This window comes from Halichoeres trimaculatus, unplaced genomic scaffold (assembly GCF_033239565.1).
Source record: "Halichoeres trimaculatus isolate MK-OKI-2021-1 unplaced genomic scaffold, fHalTri1.1 fHalTri1_scaffold_14, whole genome shotgun sequence".
NCBI lineage: Eukaryota > Metazoa > Chordata > Actinopteri > Labriformes > Labridae > Halichoeres > Halichoeres trimaculatus.
The window spans coordinates 7,064,024-7,071,396 of NW_027437192.1; the positions used below are offsets into that span (position 1 = coordinate 7,064,024).

The 7,373-nt window shown below is 52.4% G+C and overlaps 1 protein-coding gene across 1 annotated transcript in view; it reads right to left on the reverse strand.

Annotated features, from left to right (window-relative positions):
• LOC141802925 (G1/S-specific cyclin-E2-like) overlaps positions 1 to 6,955 on the reverse strand; it is a 35,214-nt gene extending 28,259 nt beyond the window's left edge. The window contains exon 1 of the mRNA XM_074686743.1: positions 6,808 to 6,955. The gene's annotated coding sequence lies outside the window, so the exon portion shown is untranslated. The remainder of the gene's footprint in view (positions 1 to 6,807) is intronic.
• Between the last annotated feature and the right edge of the window lie 418 nt (positions 6,956 to 7,373).

Consider the following 7,373-nt stretch of genomic DNA (forward strand, 5'->3'; position numbering starts at 1 on the left):
TCTCAGCCTCAGCCTCTGTCTCCAGCCTAATCAGCCTGACTCCACTCACCTGTGCTCCTGCTCACACCTGCACCTCATCTGCTGCCATCAGGCCACCTATATAAGCCCCAGCTCCACACACAGTCATTGTCAGACTGTCTTCGCGCTCATGCTGAGAACTTCAGACCTGTCTTCGGACTGCTTACCAGTTGTCTACAAGTTTCGTCCCTGTTTCTGCCTGTTACGCCTGACCCTCGGCCTGACTACAAGGTATCGACTAAAGCTTCTGTTCGTCACTCACCTGTCTGCCTGAGTCCCCGGCTGTCGATCCTGCTTCTGTCTCGGACGCCGAGTCCTGCCTGTCCTGATCCGTGTTGGTCTACCTGGTTCCTGATCCCTGCCTGTCTTCGACTCTGAGTATCGCCTGAATCCTTCTCCGTGCTGGTCTGCCTGGTTACTGAACCCCCGCCGGCCTTCTACTACGTGAGCCTTTGCCTGTACGTCTCCTGTGTGGCTCAGTCAGGAGAACGCTCGTCTAGAGATCCTGTGGTCACGGGTTCAATCCCCGCTCAAGCCGCAACTCCCTGCATTCAAAGACTGTCTGAGCCTTTGTCCCAAATGTCTCCTGTGTGGCTCTACTGAAGAGACACTCACCCTTCATTCCTAAGTGTGCGGATTCAAACCCTGCTCTGAACTGTGCCTTTAAGTTTCTGCCAATAAAGACTGTTCATTGTTTATCACCAACTACTTGCTTCTGGGTCCTAAATACAATTGTGTCAGTACAGTCTGACCAGAAGATGGACCCAGCGAGTAGCACACCCTCGGCAATGGACAGATTGGAAAGAGTTGAAGAAGTGTTGGCTCATCAGGAAGGGTTGATCACCACTTCTGTCAGCCACCTTCAGGGTGCTGTGGATACCCTCACCCGGACAGTTACGGAGCTTGCTTCCCGACTTCATGCTCCACCACCAGCTTCCGATCCTGCGCCGATCACTCAACCTCCTGCTCTGCCCGACAGTCCTGAACCACGAGTGGGATCTCCTGAACGTTATGATGGAGATCCGGAGACCTGTGCTGCCTTCATTACAAACTGCACCCTGCTCTTCGCTCTCCAGCCTCGCACGTTCTCCTCTGAAGCTGCCAAAGTAGCCTTTACCATCAATCATCTGACGGGGCGTGCAAGGCTTTGGGGAACTGCTGAGTGGGATCGTCACTCTCCTGCCTGTTCCAGTTTCCTCACCTTCACCACTGAACTTCGGAAGGTGTTTGGCCAGAATCCAGACAGAGCCGGGGTAGCGGCAGGTCTCCTGAGGCACCAACAGGGTCGACGGACAGTGGCAGACTACTCCATCGACTTCCGCACCCAAGCCAGCCGCAGTGGGTGGAACTCTCAGGCCCAGATTGATGCCTTTGTTCATGGATTGGCAGACTACATTAAAGACGGACTGGTCCCGTATGAACTCCCTTCATCCCTGGACGGCATCATTGACCTTGCCACTCGGATTGACCTCCGCATCAGGGCCAGAAGAGGAGCAAAGAGTCAGACACCGACTCATCTGCCCACTTCCAGTCCACAACCCAAGAATCCACTCCGACAGTCTCCCTCTATGATGGCAGGGGATCCCGAACCTATGCAGCTGGGTCGCACCTCCCTTACCCCTGCTGAAAGAGGACGACGGATCTCCTCGCAGCTCTGCTTGTATTGTGGTGGGCAAGGACACTTTGTAAAAGACTGCCCGTTAAAAGACAGAGCTCACTCGTAAGAGAGGAGATACGAGTGAGCTCTTCCCTCCAGACTCCTCAGGTTCTTCGTCCTTCCCCTTCTGCACGCCTGCTCCTGCCTGACGGACCCCAGACCCTGGCCACCCTCATCGACTCTGGTTCAGACTCCAGTCTCATCAGCAAGAGAGTCGTAGAGCAACTTGGACTAAGTCTGGTTCCTCTCCATCAACCAATTCCAGCCAAAGCTCTGGATGGCCATCTGATGGGACTTATCACTCATCAGACAGCTCCTGTTACCATGCTCATCTCAGGCAACCATAAAGAGACTATCCAGTTTCACGTACTCGAGCATCCTGACATGCCGCTGGTCCTCGGCTACCCCTGGCTTCGACGACATAACCCTGTCATAGACTGGTCCACTGGCTCTATCCGTGGTTGGGGAACTGCATGTCATCTCACCTGCCTGAAAGATGCCATGTCTCCGCACCCCCCTGTCTGCACCAAGGTCCAGCCTGAACTCTCAAGGGTGCCCCCTGAGTATCACGATTTCAGTGCTGTGTTTAGCAAGGCCAACGCCACATCTCTGCCACCACATCGACCCTATGATTGTGCCATTGACCTTCTCCCGGGCACCACTCCCCCCAAGGGAAGATTATATTCCCTCTCTGCACCAGAACGGAAGGCCATGGAGGACTACATTAATAATTCCCTGTCTGCGGGCATCATCCGTCCTTCTTCCTCACCTGCTGGCGCAGGATTCTTCTTCGTGGAGAAGAAGGACCGCTCCCTGAGGCCTTGTATTGATTATCGAGGGCTCAACGACATCACTGTGAAGAACCGCTACCCCCTGCCTCTCATCTCTTCTGCCTTCGAGCTACTACAGGGAGCTACGGTCTTCACTAAGCTGGATCTTCGCAACGCCTACCACCTCGTCCGCATCAGGGAAGGAGACGAATGGAAGACGGCGTTCAATACACCCATCGGACATTATGAATACCTCGTAATGCCATTCGGACTGACTAATGCCCCAGCCGTCTTTCAAGCACTCGTCAACGATGTTCTCCGAGACATGTTGAACCAGTTCGTCTTTGTCTACCTCGATGACATCCTCATCTTCTCCAAGAACCTCAGTGACCACGTGCATCATGTCCAGTCTGTGCTCCAGAGACTTTTAGAAAACTCACTCTTCGTCAAAGCTGAGAAGTGTGAGTTTCACGCTCCCACAGTCTCCTTCCTGGGCTTCATCGTGTCTAAGGGCCACATCCAAATGGAGCCGTCCAAAGTTTCCGCTGTCACCTCCTGGCCTGTTCCTGAGTCCCGCAAGCAGCTCCAAAGATTCCTGGGCTTTGCCAACTTTTACCGGAGGTTCATCAGAAACTACAGTACGGTCGCTGCTCCCCTCACCGCTCTAACAAGCAGCAAGAGAACTTACCTCTGGTCACCTGATGCAGACACAGCCTTCCGTACTCTGAAAGAGAGGTTTACCACTGCCCCTATTCTCCAGATGCCTGACCCAGACCTTCAGTTCTTGGTGGAGGTAGATGCCTCTGATGTGGGAGTAGGAGGCGTCCTATCCCAGCGTTCCCCTTCAGACCACAAGCTCCATCCCTGCGCCTTCTTCTCTCGTCGACTGACCCCAGCTGAGAGGAACTATGACATCGGCAACCGTGAGCTTCTGGCGGTAAAGCTTGCATTGGAGGAATGGAGGCACTGGCTGGAGGGAACTAAGGAGCCGTTTCTTGTTTGGACTGACCACAAGAACTTGGAATACATCAAGACTGCTAAGAGACTCAATGCCCGTCAAGCCCGGTGGTCCCTGTTCTTCTCCAGGTTTAATTTCACTCTGTCCTACCGTCCTGGTTCCCGCAACACCAAACCGGATGCCCTTTCCCGCCAATACCTCCGAGATGAGGACAGCCCAGAGAAACAGGCCCCCATCCTAGCTCCTCCTTGCGTAGTCGCCATCCTCACTTGGGATATCGAGGAGAGAGTCAAAGCCGCAACCCAAGATCAGGCTGGTCCCAGCTCCTGTCCTCCTCACTGTCTGTTTGTTCCCGAAGCTCTACGGTCGGAGGTTCTGCAGTGGGCCCACTCATCCAACCTGACCTGTCACCCCGGATCACGACGCACACAGGAGGTTCTCCTTCAGAGGTTCTGGTGGCCCACGCTGGAGGAGGACACTCGGCACTTCGTCAAAGCCTGTCAGATCTGCAGTCAACACAAGTCCTCCCGTCAGGCTCCTGCCGGTCTCCTCCAACCTCTGCCCATCCCACATCGTCCATGGTCCCACATATCCTTGGACTTCGTCACCGGTCTACCTACCTCCGATGGACATACGGCCATCCTCACTGTGGTAGACCGGTTTTCCAAAATGGTCCACTTCATTCCCCTGCAGAAGCTTCCGTCCGCCAAGGAGACTGCACAACTGGTCCTCCATCACGTCTTCCGCATCCATGGCCTTCCGTTGGACGTGGTGTCAGACCGTGGGCCTCAATTCTCATCTGCGTTTTGGAGAGAATTCTGCCGTCTCCTGGGAGCCACTGCCAGCTTATCTTCTGGCTTCCACCCTCAGTCCAACGGGCAAACCGAACGCATGAACCAGGAGATGGAGACAGCTCTTCGGTGCACAGTATCCCAGAACCCATCCACCTGGTCCCAGCAGCTCCTATGGGTCGAATACGCCCATAACTCCTTGGTCTCGTCCTCCACCGGCTTGTCCCCATTCCAGTGTTTGTACGGCTACCAGCCCCCGTTGTTTCCGGCTCTGGACAATGATGTCTCCTGCCCGTCCGCCCTTGCCTTCGCCAGACGCTGCCGTCGGACTTGGGCCCGAGCCAGGGCTGCACTACAGAAGGCCGTCCACCGTTACTCCTCTTCAGCCAACCGCCGTCGGACTCCTGCTCCAACCTATCAGGTGGGTCAAAAAGTTTGGTTATCTACCAGAGACCTACCTGTTAGAGTTGAGAGCAGGAAGCTTGCACCTAAGTTTGTGGGTCCTTTCCCCATCCAGAGAATCATCAATCCGACGGCGGTGAGGTTGACGCTTCCCCGGTCCATGAGGGTTCATCCCACCTTTCATGTCTCCCGGATCAAACCTGTCCATGAGAGTCCCCTGTCTCCTGATGTTCCTCCTCCTCCTCCTCCACGGTTTATCGACGGGGGTCCTGCCTTCACCATCTGCCGTCTGCTCCGTTCCCGTCGGCGAGGGAGAGGCCTGCAGTACCTCGTGGATTGGGAGGGATACGGTCCTGAGGAGAGGTCATGGGTGCCCTCCCGGGACATCTTCGATAAGGATCTCATTAAGCAGTTCCACGAGGACCACCCGGAGCAGCCATCCCTGAGGAGGCAGGGACGCCCATCACAGCAACCCTGTCTCGTCACCCCTGTTGGTCCTCCGTCACCAGAGGATTCGGAAGAGGATGAAGAGGAGGAGGGGATTCCACCTGTTGTCCGTGAGGACTCCGCCTCGGAAGAGTACTGAGGTACTCTTCCCACCCACCCTGCCCCTGTTGATGTTTTGGACGTCGGGAGCCGTCCCTTGAGGGGGGGGTTCTGTCACAGTCTCAGCCTCAGTCTCAGCCTCAGCCTCTGTCTCCAGCCTAATCAGCCTGACTCCACTCACCTGTGCTCCTGCTCACACCTGCACCTCATCTGCTGCCATCAGGCCACCTATATAAGCCCCAGCTCCACACACAGTCATTGTCAGACTGTCTTCGCGCTCATGCTGAGAACTTCAGACCTGTCTTCGGACTGCTTACCAGTTGTCTACAAGTTTCGTCCCTGTTTCTGCCTGTTACGCCTGACCCTCGGCCTGACTACAAGGTATCGACTAAAGCTTCTGTTCGTCACTCACCTGTCTGCCTGAGTCCCCGGCTGTCGATCCTGCTTCTGTCTCGGACGCCGAGTCCTGCCTGTCCTGATCCGTGTTGGTCTACCTGGTTCCTGATCCCTGCCTGTCTTCGACTCTGAGTATCGCCTGAATCCTTCTCCGTGCTGGTCTGCCTGGTTACTGAACCCCCGCCGGCCTTCTACTACGTGAGCCTTTGCCTGTACGTCTCCTGTGTGGCTCAGTCAGGAGAACGCTCGTCTAGAGATCCTGTGGTCACGGGTTCAATCCCCGCTCAAGCCGCAACTCCCTGCATTCAAAGACTGTCTGAGCCTTTGTCCCAAATGTCTCCTGTGTGGCTCTACTGAAGAGACACTCACCCTTCATTCCTAAGTGTGCGGATTCAAACCCTGCTCTGAACTGTGCCTTTAAGTTTCTGCCAATAAAGACTGTTCATTGTTTATCACCAACTACTTGCTTCTGGGTCCTAAATACAATTGTGTCACAGAGCTTTTGTTTTCATATTTCTTTGTAATGTTTCCTGTTATTTGTGCAGCTTTTAATCTGTCCATTGCTCTATAAATAAAGTTTGAGTTGAGTTAAGTTGAAGTTGAGGTAAAGAGGCGAGTCTTTAGTCTCTTTGCACACAGCTATAGGGCGCCAACCCCCCAGTCATGTCTGCCATGCCCTTATGTCGGAAAATTTGTTATAAAAAATTCACCTTGCATAAATAAAGTTGTCAGACCTAAGCTGTTTTTTTAAACCAGGCTGTAAACATGTTGATGTTATAAAATTAGTTTCTTTTGGCTTGTTATTTTTGTGCTTTCTTATATTTTTGCAGCCAGAACTCAATGAACTGCAGTTTTAATCCACCTGTGCGTTCATCCACAGTTATGGGGAATGTATGATCTACCTCCAATGATCTTTTTTCGTTTTTTTTTGTCTGTGTATTAGTTTATCTTTTGCCTTTTAGTTGTTTTAAATGTATAAATTTATAACATTTTTATATATATATATTTTTTAAAAGTGTCTTTGGCTGTATTTACTTGTGTGAATGACCTGGAGTCAGTGGTTGCTTTGGCAAGTTGAATGCCACAACACTTGTAAGCAAAGAGGGGCTTTAACACATATAAGATGAATACAAAGATGAAAGCCTTTGAATTAAGGTTAAAATAGTGACATTTTCCAATATTTTGCTAACTTCTCAAATTTCTTACACATGTTAGGCTCAGTTTTAGCCAAGACAACCGTCTGTGAATCAGTCACTAAAGTTTACTCACCAAACAGGAGTAATAAGTCACTTCCCTCGTGTGTTGGTCGTGGGGTCTTTGAGCCTGCTGCCATCTGACTCCACACTGAGGATTTCCACCCTGAGGCCTCTGACAGGTTGCGTTTAACAGAGCAAACACAGAGGTCAAGATGACAAGGCATCACTTTTGTCCTGGAGTGAAAGCAAACAGAGGAGACAAGTGTTGGGATTAAAACAGGGAAAGTATTCAACGTGAGAATCATTCACCTAGGAGTGCTTCTTCCCCATCCTGTGTGAGCATTCTCTCCCTCTGGCCTGCGCTCCTCTGGACATGTGTGAAAAATTTAGAAGGAAATAAAAGAGAAAGCGTAGCCCCCCCTGTGATAACAACTGAACTGTTGAATCCTGTGCTGGATTTACACCCCGCTTTGTTGCCCCTGCAAATATTTTTCTCCATCTCGCAGCAAATCTTTCACAGCTAGACACGGCGCTGAAACGCCTCCGTACGCCGCTATAGAGACGGCGCATTCCAGTCCTTTGTGCTCGGCTGGTTGTTCAGAGCAGCTGCTTCAAACTGGCCGCCCCTTTTTTATATCT